This window comes from Pteropus vampyrus, unplaced genomic scaffold (assembly GCF_000151845.1).
Source record: "Pteropus vampyrus isolate Shadow unplaced genomic scaffold, Pvam_2.0 Scaffold116, whole genome shotgun sequence".
In the NCBI taxonomy this organism is placed as follows: Eukaryota; Metazoa; Chordata; class Mammalia; order Chiroptera; family Pteropodidae; genus Pteropus; species Pteropus vampyrus.
Genome location: NW_011888897.1, coordinates 5,940,249 through 5,954,017, shown reverse-complemented (window position 1 = coordinate 5,954,017; position 13,769 = coordinate 5,940,249). Strand labels below are relative to the sequence as shown.

Below are 13,769 nucleotides of genomic sequence, written 5' to 3'. Positions count from 1 at the left end.
TCACCTAAGTGCTACTCTTATTTTTGAATCTCTACCATTAGCATCAAAGATGTTGAAGTATAACAATAACTATTGTTATAAAATAGATTCCGGCGAGTACTTACTATGTACCAAGTAGTATTCTAAGTCTCTTATGTGTCTTAATGAATTCTAAAAATGCTGTGAGATACTAATAGCTCCATTTTACAAGAGAGGTAACTGAAGTCAAAAATTGCACAGCTAACTCAGGCAATCTGTATACTATGCTATATAGTAACATTTGAACAGACTTTATGTACACATCACTTTCACAAACTTACCTCAATTCTGAAGAATGTATCACAGTTAACATTGTACTGTTTTGGCGCTGAATAAAAACAAAAAACTAGACACAAATGCAACCTATTGTCACCCTCAATCTAATTAAGTAGGTATTAGATTATTCCTATTTCAGATGAAAACTGAGCATCTGATAGACACTTCATTTTTCAAGGTCAATAAGTGGCAGACCTGGAATTTGAATCTACGATCCCAATTCAGCCTGCACACTTAACACCTTACTGTGGAGTACGATGGCCAATTTATGATTTAATTAACATTTACCATTTTTAATATACTTTTTCTGTTTTGTTCCATGTCTTTAAATATTTCCTGTTAAGAATTCATAATCCACCAGATCAGACCATTCAAGAATGTTATGCTCCATTGGATTCCAAATAGCTACGCTGCTTGGCACCTTAGAAGGAAAAGGCAGGTTGCCAACTCTGTAAATGTTTATTTTTGTGTCAACAATCCAGATAATCTCAACACCTAAAAATATTGGTATCACAAAGATGCATAAAACAAAAAGCTTAGAAATAAGAAAACTAAAAACCAAAACCAAATTTTGGATATGCAAAACATCTGTCATATTACACCAGATAAATCTAAGAGACCATGACGATGACTGAAATGGAACAATTTCACCTTTAATTAAAAATATCATCTACGGCCTTGGCATTCTGAACAAGCCCAATCTTGTCTGATCTTGGAAGTTAAGCACCGTCGGGCCTGGATAGTACTTGGATGGGAGACCACCTAGGAAGACCAGGTGCTATAGGCGTAAAAAAAAGAATAATAATAAATAAGTAAGAGATTGTAAGCTGACAAGGTCAACCAAGGGTTGCCTTGCCTAAAAAAAAAAAAAATAGTGTGGAAAAAAAAAATCCTCATAAAACCCATGTCTAAATAGAAGGTAAATACTATGCCTTTGGCCAAAGCCACATTAATGCTTGATTTATTTTAAAATGTCAAAAATTCACCACCTAAGAAAATCTGCCTTATCTCCAAATTTAAAACAATTTGGCTTTCTCTTAGATTACAACTGTTCTTTAAGAAATGTGAGTCTATGTTATTATTATATATGGGGCTAACAATGACAAGAACATAAAATATATACATAAAAGGAATGTTCCATAGAGACCCTTATTATTATAAACAACCTAAGGTTCTTTTCCTGTAAATTTCAAGATATTTTCCTATGCCTGATAAAAGACCTATCAGACTGTTAGATTACAACTTTTACATAATGTATTTTAAACAGAAAATGATGCTACTGACCAACTTACCACTATTAACTTTTTCAAGTTGTTGACACCACTGAGTCTACCCAAGGGTATATATTTTTGAGTTTTAAATACTGAAAGTTGAAAGACATCTACGGTGATGAAATAGTTTTTCTCTACATGTATCAAAATGTTAAATGAGCTATTAAGGGCTTAACATGCCACTGGACATAGTAGGTTCTCTTAAAATGTTAATTCCTTTCACCCAGAGCTTATTTGCATAGCGCTGACCAACCTGGACAACATGAGAGATTAGTTGATATGATGAATAAATAACAAATGTGATCAATTATCAAAAAAAAATCCATTATATTATTATTGTGCTGGGTGGGGTCTGCAGAAATCCATCTCCAATAGTTAAGAGCACAATGGTAGATATGAAAAAACGCCGGATAACTGAACTGAAATTAAAAATGTTTACACTCAGGCCTTCTTGCAATCCAAAGAACAAAGGGTAGGCTGGGACATACTCTCTCTTAAAAAGTTGCTGCCGCAAAACATCAAAACCAAGATAATTGTTTCTATGGAAAACTAATCAACATGTAAGAATTAATAATCCTATTATATAAATACAACCAAATACTTTCACGGCTCAAGAATAATACATTTGCGCAGAAGGCAAATATAGGGATCTAGGGAAGACCTGTTTTTTTTTTTTTAAGTGTGTCAATTTAAATGAAATATATTTCATTTCTAACCGAATCTTTACTATAATAGTTTGAATATTACTTTCCTTTTCAGAGGGGTTGGGATAAAACGGATAAGGGATATGCTTTATTTCAAAAGTAAATTCAACATGCGAGTCAACTAGGTTTCTTCAAATCCACAAATACATGACATTAGAAACAATAACATGCGATAGCCTTTTATTTATTGAATAAATATTTATTTGGCACTACTATGTGCCAGGTACCTACTTAAGACCTAAGATTTTCAATTCTCTAAAGATCAGGGTAAGATTTAATTACACTTACATGTATGTACTATATTTTTGCTTTCAATTCCACGGGGTAGTCCAGAAAGCACATCAGATAGATTTGTAAAAACTAAAGTTAAACATAACTTTAAAATAAGCAGTACTTTTGTTTCTGAGTTATACTAGTAATCACTAGCAACAATTCCAAACTCCACATCCAATGTTTTACGAACCATTATACTATTACACCAATCACTACTTTGAACCACATTCTGCTAGGATTTGAAGTCTGGTAACTAGGCAGATTCATAACAAAATAGCATACAGAAACCCAAAGAACAAAAACCAAACTATTCTAAAAAAAAAAAAAATATGCATTTGCTGAAGCCAATCTGAGATTTACCCGAGATCAGATAGTCCAAATTGCGGTACTGACATATCAGAATGTCAGGAAATAAACATTTCTCTTAATTCGGAAGTCTCTTTTCCTCATGAAAAATTTACCCAACAGGAAAAAAAAAAAAGTCCCAAAACCTAAGCTCTTAGTAACTAGAATTTTTCAAGTATTTGAGCGTCTATCACCGCTTAATGATGTATTTTCAAATGCTCATTTTAGAGTAATGCTGCCCCGTCAAAAGATGGCCTGTTGCTGTAAGAGTAACACAAACAAGAAAAACGGTTCAAAAAGCCCTCTAGATGCAAAAACATAAAAAGGCGGGAATTTATTTCAAATTTTGGTTAGAAATTAATATGCACAAATTGCCCTCCAGAGAGCGCTCTGAGACTCGGTTGCTGCTAGTCATTTCAGTCAAGAAAGCGGGAAAACGCTCGAACGTAACCTATAGCAGTTTCGGGCTGACCCCCTCCTTAGCGCTTTTGAAAAGGACACGGAAGTCCCAGGCTGAACACCCACTCTCGGCGGCCGGTGGTCAAGACCACAGAAGCACCCGCGCGCGCCCGCCACCCACGCGCGACCTCAGCGCCCACGCCAACTTCACACGTCCCAGACACGCGCGGCAGAAACGCCAGCCTCGCAGCCCCAACTTCGCGACTCTCTTCTCCAGCGCCCTCCCCTTCGACAGCCTGCGAGCCCGCGGCGAAGGGCCCAAATCCAGCGTCCGCACGCCCAGAGGCCAGCCTCCTAGACAGGCGCGGGGACAGCCCCGCGGCCGAGGAGGCCCGAGGGGGCGCCAAGGAGGGAGGACGGCGAGCGCGCGGGGAGCTACAACCGCCAAGCGCCCGCCTTTGTGGTCCCGGCCGGGAGTCCTTACCCTGCCGACGGTGGCTCGGCTGCGGCCCGCAGCGGCGGCCCCGGAGCCGAGGACCGGGGTCGGCTCGCGCTCCTCGTCGCTGGAGAAGTCCGGGGGCCCCTTGCTGTTGGCGCCGGCGGCGAGCGGCGGCCGGTTGCGCGCCGTAAGGTGCTGCAGGTAGAGCTGCACGTACACGTCTTTTCGCTGCTCCCCGGCCGGGAGCGTCACATTGTTGGCCACCAACTCACTCTTCAACTTCTCTTTCGTCAGGACCGAGGGGTCTTCCAGGAACTCCGGCATCTCGGCGACGTCTCTTCCCCGCAGCCCTCGCACCCGGCGCGCTCACTCTTTGCCCGGTGGGGGCGCCGCGCTGCCGCCTCCGAGCCTCCCGACTCCCGCCCGGGAGCAACACCGCGGAGCAAAAAAAAAAAAAGAAAAAACTCGCACACACAAAGCAAAGGCCGGACACAAAAGCCCCAGAGCAGAACTGTGGGCCAAGTGCAGCCAAGATAGGAGCTCACACCAACCCCAGCCCACACACTACAGCCGAGGAGGGCAGCCTGCTTCGCCCACGCCCCAAGATCGCGCGCCGCCATTGGCGGGCGGCGGCAGGAAGCGCGCCGGCGATTGGCGGGACGCCTCGCGCGGGTTCCATTAGCCGCGGCGCCCTGCGAGAGGGTGTAGAAACGCAGTTTAAAAGGCGCTCGGGCGGGAGTCGGGGTGCCGGGCCCGTGTCTGTTTCCCTCTTCTCCACCCTTCCCCTTAGATACTGATAAGGGACAAGTCGTACTGCTTTTGTGCGCCGTTTCCTCTCCCTCCCCTACAAGAGATGAAGCCTTCCTCCCCGGGGTCGGTCGCCTACGGACCGGGCGTGTTGCACGCCAGCTGCCAGGATCGGGGCTGGGCCTTTATCAATCTCGGGACACTGATCCACCGAAGAATAGCTGCAGCCTTTCCTTCCCTAATAACAGCCCTGAAAGGAAAGGAGAGAAGCGAGGCGTGTTTGTAGGCGCTTATTTTCCTAGATTTGATTTACTTACCGGGGAGGGAGGGGGACTGCTCGCAGTTAAATCCCCATCTCGCTTGCGAACGCTCCTTTTGTTTCCGAAATTCAGGAAAAGCCAGACCTCGACTACTGGGCACTTTAAACTGCCGTTGAATTTGTGACAAAATTGTACTGTCAAATATTCCATTTACTTTTGACCTTAAAGGTTGGGGGATTTCTAAATTATTTTATTTGAACAGTTAGTTGGAGCTTAACTGCGTTTTTGTTCAGAGCTGTCTCTGGGTTAGATCCCTCCACCTGTAAGTATCTTACTATAACTTAACCAAACCTAATGTTTAATAATACAACAGAATGAAAGGAAACATTTAGGAATGCCAGACGGGCAACTTAAGATAACTGAGATAGGTACATACTAGATTTTAGTAATACAGAAAGCCTAGTGACATAATTAGGCCAGGAACTCTCATCAAACCCATATTACTGATTCAAATTAAAAGCTGGTAGGGTTTCAGAAATTTGCTACGTAAACTGTCTTCCTGAAAACAAACACGACTGATGACAATACATTCGTATTTCTTACTAATTTATATATGTTTTCTTCCAAGAAAGGAAAGAAGTCGATCTTGGACTTAGGATGTCTTAATTATTTCTCCAGATTCTTACCTCCAAACTAAACTTTATAAGCTGCTTAAAATAATTTTTCAAATATTTATGTGATTTCTGCATGGTTAAGTTCAAGAAAATTTAAAACAAACGCCATTACTAATAACGTTTCCTATGAATTAAACTATTTTATTTTGTTCAGATTGAGGAAACATACTTCTTTTAACGATGCAATGTTTTCCTAGAGGCAATTTTGTATATTTTATAGAAATCTCAGTATTTACATATATTTAAGCAATAGTATTAAGCTCCATAATACAAATTAAAAATTGTATTTTAATTAACGACTTGTTTTATAGATTTTCAGGATGTCTTATAATAAAAGTTACTTCATCTCCATCCCACCCACCCCCAACCCCCAGCTTAGCTGAACACATAGGGAAGTATATTTATCTTCAGAGGAGGAACTGAGCTGACTGGCAAAGGACCATGATTTTGCAGTGCGTAGTAACCCCCACAAATGTAATTAATGCATGTGAGATGGTCCCAATCTGCAGTGTGCCACAGTTCAGTTATTTCTTCCAGAATAGTCTAAGATTATAATAGGCGGAGCAACAAAGTCCTGAGTTTAATCTCTGCAATTTATCCTATTAAATCGTTGCCTTGATAGTTGAAGAGTTTTGCTCTGGCTTAACTGTACTAATAGTTTTTAACTGAAAAGGGTTAGAGTTACCAGGGCTAGATTTGATCTGGAAGGGTCTCCAGGCTCTGACAGCTGCCCTATGGTCTGAGGATACCTGGGCAACTAGGTCCCTGAAGTGGATCTTTAGATCAGGTGGCATCAACTGACACCTGAAGATAATATTCTTCTATCTTAATTTGATGTGAATAGAGTACAATGCAGGAGTCACAGAACCACCAAAGACAGTCACCCAAAGATGCTGCATGGGATCACTTTTTTCATAAGGCTTTTGCACCAGAATTTTTTCCCGGCAGTGTAATCCTTAGAGACAATACTTCCTACTACTTCTACCACAGCAAAAAAAAAAAAAAAAAAAAAAAAAAAAAAGAAAAAAGGAAAAGAAAAATCACCTGTTGTGTCTGAAAGTTGTTTTAAATAGATACACTACTACTAGCCTTACAGGCCAGCATTAAAGATAGTTCGCGAAGAACTGCATTCTAGATGCTCGAAATGTCCCCTGGGCAAAAATATCACTTTCATTCCCTTTCTTTACTTAGCTCTCCTTTTCTTATCCCAGGACATTATCAATAGGAGGTTACTTGCAGATTACACATTTCTTAGGAGACATATTTGATGTCATAAGCTATCAGACAGTGAGATTGAATTTCTGCTTCATCCACAAAGTCATAAATTATCAAATTCAGACTTGATATCATCCTAGATGCACCCAGGTATATCCTTAGCACCACTGTTTTTAGCGATAAAGGTAATTTTTGCTTTTGACCCTGCTGTAGAGCTCCAAAGTAGAAGCTATTTTTTTGTCATATTCGATGTACCTTAAGGCCAAGAAGTTTGGTCTACAGAGTTAGGGTGTCCTCTTTGTTCCTGATTACTACTTTCAAGCTATTTCTTTTCTTTCCTTATTCAAAACCATTTAAAGTTCATATCATCTGACTAAATCACGATCTACCATATTTACTACTATTATTTATCAGCCTCAGAAGATATATAGACTGCTGCTTCTTGCTAGAGGTTTTCCTCGCCAACCCTCTTGTCTACATTCTGTGTGAATTCAACATTCTTACAGATGACCCATGCTAAACTGACACTTGACCTCTTAGACCTTTGACCTCTTCATCTCCAAGAACTTGTTTCTCTATCCCATCTCATCCAACCACATCAGTGGTAATATTCTGAACCTTGTCATCAATAACTGTTTTATCTTCTAAATCTCAATTTCAAGCATCCCAATGTCAACTACTAGCCTTCTTCCTTCAGCTCATTTTTATACTCCTACTGAGCTAATTGAGACCTCCAATCCATTAACTCCAACACTAAAAAAGTATATTATCCTGCTTTTGCCATCATCTAATCATTTCTAACTCACTCAACTTAAATTCCCTGATCAATTCTTGTAATCACTCTTTTGCAGAGCGGTTCAACTCTTTTACCCCAACGTCTGTCTTCTTTCCTTGGAAGAACTTTGACCTTGCTTGGACCAAACACTGCCGGAACAAACTTTCTCATTGCTTGCAGCGAAGTAGCAAATATTACTGGAGAAAAATCATACAACAGGCCTGACCGGTTTTAATATATGACCTCAACACTAACTGGAAAAGCTATTCATCCTCTGGATTATTCACACCTTCACTTCTCTATAAATCACTCATATTCCTTTCACCATCTCTCCCCATTTTCAGCTGGTGACCTTGCCTCATACTTGAGGAAATAGAAACCATCTGTGGGCAGTGCCTCCACTTCATGGTTAAAGCTGTACCCATTTTCTCTTGCATCTTTTGAATGGAACAGGTGTCCTATCAGAGCAAATTCCGTCACTTGTTCTCTGGCTGTCATCCTTTCTTTCTCAAGGAGCCGATTCTTTCAGTCATTTCCTGAGATTTCTGAATTAAAAAAAAAAAGATTTTTTTTATTTGTGTTACATTTGTCTAATATAAACAATATTTTTATCTTTCATGTTGAAACAGGTATTAGGTTTTTTTAAAGAAAATTTTAAATGTTATAGGATCGATACCTAAAACCGTGAGAAACAGTGGAAAGATATTTCTACATGAAGCCTCAGCTTTAAACAAAACAAAGCAAAACAAAACTGATACAATTACTTGGTCAGAAAACTCTTCCAAAACCCTTTTTTTCCCCTAAATCACTTGGATAATGGCTGCCTTTTTCCCTTTTTGAAGTTCTTAATGTTATTAGCATACAGCTGACTGTTTTGTTTTTCATTATTGAAACATTACATATAAAATATTTTTGTTTTGCATAGGACTTGGTTTTGGATTTAAGGATGCGCCACTTCAAAACAGAGCAGATGACGAAATACTCCATGGTCATAAAAATCATGTTCATGAAATTTAATAATATGAAAGAATGTTCATAATACGGCATTAAGTAAAATCAGAAAAAATACAGAACTGTATTAGGATAAGATCTCAGTTCTATAAATAACTAAAGTGTATATGGATATGTGTTTAAAATATATACAAAGAAAAAATGACTAAATAAAGGCCAAAACGTTTATAGTAATTTCTTCTAGGTAGTGGGGCACAGGTGGTTTTTATTTTCTTATGTTATTCTATATTTCTTAAGATTTATACAGTGAACACGTATGATTTTATAACCATAACTACTTTTTAATTAGTTTGAGAAATCAGGGAATCACTTGCCTTATCTGAATTCAGAGTCTGTCTGTTTTATACTTCCAAGGCTCCATTTTATCAGTTCATCCATAATGCATCAGTCTTAGGTAAAGTCATTAAAAATAATCTTAAAAGTAAATCTAGCTTATTAAATAGTTAAGGTAAATGCTCAGAGCATTTTTACTAGTGGATACATCCACTTGGAAGAATAAATGATAGACTGAAAAATTTGGGGTGAAATAGAACAAAATCAGAGTGCTGTTGTCAGGATTTGGTAATTTAAGCATGGACCTATCTATTCCAGAGCCTCTTTCCTCACATCATTCCTATATAATGATTGTAGAAGTTTAAGTTTAATATAAAGTATTGGATTAATATGAAGTATTAGGTCATTTCAAAATTATAGCAAGTCAGTAAATGGATCATTCTAAGAAACTTCAGATGTCCCAGCTTTGGAGAAGAAGTTGGAACATAATGGCATGCATATATATATTGTTTTACAACTTAGAAAACATTTTTATGTATTTTATTTGATTCTTATACAATCCTGCGAGTTAAGTGGGACCTCCAGTCTGGCCTTGCCGTATATAGACCAGTGGTTCTCAAACATTAGCTTGCATCAGAATCACCTGGGAGACCTGGTTGAAACTCAGGTTGCTAGGCCCTACCTCCAGTTTTCTGAGTCTGTAGGTCTAGGGTGCGGTCTGAAATTTTGCATTTCTAACTTGTTCCCAGGATACTGGTCTGGAAACAACAACTTTAGGCCATTTTTTAACATTCTTTATAAAGCCAGAGCTGACCATGTCACATTCTTGAATAAAGCTTGGCATTGCCCTCAGAGTAAAATCTAAATTAGTTAAAAAGGCACACAAGGTCCCAAGTGATCTGACTCCTGTCTACCTCTTCAGCTTTATGTCTCTCTTCCTCTCCAGCCATACAAGAGAACTAGCAGTTCTCCAAAGAAGCTATATTAGTTTGCTAGAGCTGCCATAACAAAATGATTAACAAGGTAATACAACCTGCTCTACCTCACAAGAGTATGGTTTTGTACAAATGAGATAACATGCTTGGTCCAACTTAAGATCAAGTATTATTGCAGATATGTACTGTATATGCCAATGTTGCCAGGGAGCAAAAGAACATAATTTCTGTGACAGGCTGAATTCGGTCCCCCCAAAATCCTATGTTGAAGCCCTAACCCCCAGTACCTCAAAATGTGACTATTTGCAGTACTGGGGGGTTAGTGAGACTTTTTAAGAGGTGATTCAGTTAAAATGAGGTCATTAAAGCAGACCCTAATCCAATCTGACTGGTGTCCTCGTAAGAGGAAACTTGGACATAGAGAGAGACACCAGGGACATGCCAGTACAGAGAAAAGACCATCTGACAACACAGTGAAAAGGTGGCCATCTATAAGCCAAGGACAGGTTTTGGAAGAATTCGACCCTACTGTCACCTTGATCTTGGACTTCTAGCCTCTAGATCAGTGAGCAAATAAATTTCTGTTGTTTAAGCCACCCAGTCTGTGGTGTTTTGCTAAAGCAGCTCTAGCAAACTAATATAAACCTCTACTTTTGTAGTTGAAGAAACCACATTTCAGGCATATTAAGTGACACTGACTCATAGAAGGCGTTCAAATATGTCCATTGGATGAATAAATGCCTTAAAATCACATAGCAAACTTTTCATTATTTTTCAAGATCCTTCTTTACGAGGCATTCTTGAATTACTCAAGGCAGAGTTAATGTCCCTATTTTAGCAACATCACACCATGCTACTTTCTTGCTACTTTCATGGCACTTATACCAACATATGATGGTATTTGGTTACTTACCTGTCTCCTACTGCTCAAATCTTGTTTTCACTTAGTCTATCCTTTTCCTTAGTGCGTTAGCACAGTATCAGGCTCATCATTGTTGATGATCCACAAATATCTTTGAGATAGATGAAATGAAATCTCAGTCCAACCAAATGAAGAAGGAAGAACAAACTACACAAAGTGAAAATACAATGTCTGGCAGTTTCAACTGCTATTTGATTGAATTACAAGAAATTAATATTTGGTATTTTCGAACAAAAAAACCCAGGGGACTTTTATGGGACATATCCAGTAAAATTCCAAAAATATTATTTTTTGAAGAACAGATATTTGACACAGGCCTGTGAGAAACTATTTATTATTAAGAGTTCTGAAGCTTACAAAGATGCAAGAGTAAGCTTTGCTCCCTGCAATTAAAGAGATTAATACAGTAGTTGAAAGTAGTATCTGCCTTGTCATCACTCGCAAGAATTGGTGAAAATATAAAAGGTGCATGGTGTCACTTAAGTCCAATGTTTTCTGGCACGTTTTTAAAACGTTTGTTTCTGTCTTTATTATAAAACAGTAAAGAAGGGATCTGGAGTGTCACCTCGGTTGAAATCTTGGGTGACCCTTGGCAGGTAACTATTCCTGTGTGCCACAGTTTCATCTGTGAAAGTGGGATATTAATCACATGTTGTAAGGTTGTTTATAGTGCCTGGTACATGGATTAAAACATGTAAACTATTTTAACATTTGAAGTTAAAAATTGTACTCCATTTTACTTGCTTTCAAAAGGCAAACGGGTCCCAAACCATTTTTTGCTTTTAAAAGGCAAATGGCTCTAAAATCGTTTTGGGAACAACAGCTTGCACAGTATATTGTACATTTCCCGTGAAGAACCACCGTGGACTAAAATGCTTACTAAGGCACAACAGTAATAGCCCATATGACAGAAGACTCATTTTCCAAGGTCAAACTGTACCAAAAACATCAGCTTTAAGGCTCTACGATATACGGTGAATCTTGTCGTTCTGCACAGTAAGGATTATTAGGATAACATTTGAATGAGGAAAATTTAAGCCTAAAATTAAAGGCATTTTCAAAAAATGGCGGGAATACTCCTAGGTTTATAAGCCAGTAATCAGGAGAAAAGAAAAATTAGCTATGACCCCGACGTGATTCGAACACGCAGCCTTCTGATCTGGAGTCAGACGCGCTACCGTTGCGCCACGAGGTCCTGCTGGGCTGGGGCTCGCACAGGTCCTTAGGACTCTGGTAACATGGCGTCTCTTCCGGGAGACCGCCCCCTCTCCACGCCATTTTTTTCCATTCTCCTTTCCCATCTGCCAAGAATAGGTCGAATCTGGAGATGATTCCTTTATCACCAAGATATTCCTGACAGCTAGCCCACTAACTAGGTTGGGACGGACCCAGCGGAGGAAGGAAAATACGAGTTCCCGTTTGGTCGAGCCCCCAGAGTCAAAGGAAATTGGCCCCTCCCCTTCTCTAGCAAGCGATTTCCGTTTTCACCCACCCCGTTAGAGGCGGGGACTCCGCATCCTTCTCCCTTCCCCCTACAGGTTGAGCGCGCTGAGTTCGTGACCCCGAACTTGGAATTTGGCAGGGCACCACTGCGCACGCGCTGGGCTTTGCCAGCGGAGGCTGGATGCGCTTTTGGAGGCCTGTCTCACCGTTTTCTTCTTCTCTCTCCCTTCTGCCAATAACATAAAACGTTTACTCTCGGTGTAGGCTTTTATTTCACGATGAGCGTTAAGCTTAAAAGTCATCATTTTGAGAAGACACAAAATATTAGCGGATTCTATTTGTCAGAAATGCCGCTCCATGGGATAACATGGAAAATGATTGTGTATTACTAAAAAGTAACCATCTCCCCGTCGGGGAATTGAACCCCGGTCTCCCGCGTGACAGGCGGGGATACTAACCACTATACTAACGAGGAACTGTTGTCAGGTACCTCTCAAAGGTCCCTTTAAGGTATGCAAAGATTCCGCGCCCCTTCCCCCTTATTTCCTTTTCTTTCCACCATCCGGAAGTGTGAACATTGGAACAGTTGAGTCGCTTCTCCCTTCAACATCTTCTCTCAGTACCTTGGACTCTTCTTCTATGAAAAGAGTTAGTAAATGGCTTAAAATAAATGAAACAAAATGCGCTTCTAATTTTAAGGATTGTTGAAAATAGTTTCAGGGGCTCTTTCTGTTTTCCCAATGATTTAAGTTTTCTGACAGGAGGTTTTTATTTGTTTTAATAGTGACCAAGAATACGTGAGTTGAAAGTTGAAGCAGAGCTTTACTTTCGCAAATTTATATTTTCATTCTGAAGATGAAATTCAAGGATAACATATGGTTGCCAGGTGTTCGGAGCACTCAGGGTCGTCCCACAGTCCAGTGCCTCTTCAAACAATTTGTAAGCTTTCCTGACACGAAAGGGCTCATGCATTTGACCAGCTGAGGCCAAATGAAATTTTGTTAGCTGATTTTTTTCCTGTATTTCAGTCTCTTTTCTGAGGCATTTACAATTATTTAAAAACAAAACATGTAAACTGTTAAATAATAACACATTTAAATAATTCAAAACAAGGACGTGCCATTGATTAAACATAAGGTGGAAAAGTGCACGAATAGAATTTTTTGTATCATCCTGAGTCCTTTCATAAACAGGATCAAGCCTGTTCCTAGGGGTACTAGGAGATCCTCACATATAAACTTTTATATAAAGTATGCAATTTCATAGAGTCCCAAACTGATATGATTGAAAGTTTTCATTATAGAAAAATTATGTGTCCTAAGGAATCCACTCCTTGCGGTGTACTATGAATTAATATATTTTTATAGATCATAGGTTACATGGTATTATCCATCAAATGAATGAGATTGTTTAATGCAGATGTTAAAATATGGCAGTTTCTGAGGCTTGCTTTGGCATTTTTTTTTTTTTTCACTTTTAAATATACCAAAAGCCTCATTGAAACTCACTGTCCTGGGGCCTCCTTCTACTTCTGACCCTCCAATAACTTGTGAGGTCCAAAGGGCACTGTGATCAAGAAAGGAAAATAAAAACCATACCTCACTGTGGCCTATTTTATCATGAAAGACTATGAAGATGACCACATGGATGGATAAGGAGTAAAGAAAATAAAATATTATATGTTATAAATTGGAAAAAAAAAAACAAACCCCAAAGGGCACTGTGATAACTATGATAATGTCCTTTTCCTGGTAAGATTAGAGACTTGCCGGAGGTCTCTCAGTTGTCA

At 39.5% G+C, this 13,769-nt stretch overlaps 2 non-coding genes and 1 pseudogene across 2 annotated transcripts; 1 reads left to right on the top strand and 2 right to left on the bottom strand.

Annotated features, from left to right (window-relative positions):
* The first annotated feature begins 962 nt into the window (after positions 1-962).
* Positions 963-1,081, top strand: LOC111743616 (annotated as a pseudogene).
* A 10,579-nt stretch (positions 1,082-11,660) lies between these two features.
* Positions 11,661-11,732, bottom strand: TRNAW-CCA. Its single transcript has one exon. It is a non-coding gene; the product is annotated as a tRNA-Trp (tRNA).
* A 651-nt stretch (positions 11,733-12,383) lies between these two features.
* On the bottom strand, positions 12,384-12,455 carry TRNAD-GUC. The gene has a single exon. It is a non-coding gene; the product is annotated as a tRNA-Asp (tRNA).
* Between the last annotated feature and the right edge of the window lie 1,314 nt (positions 12,456-13,769).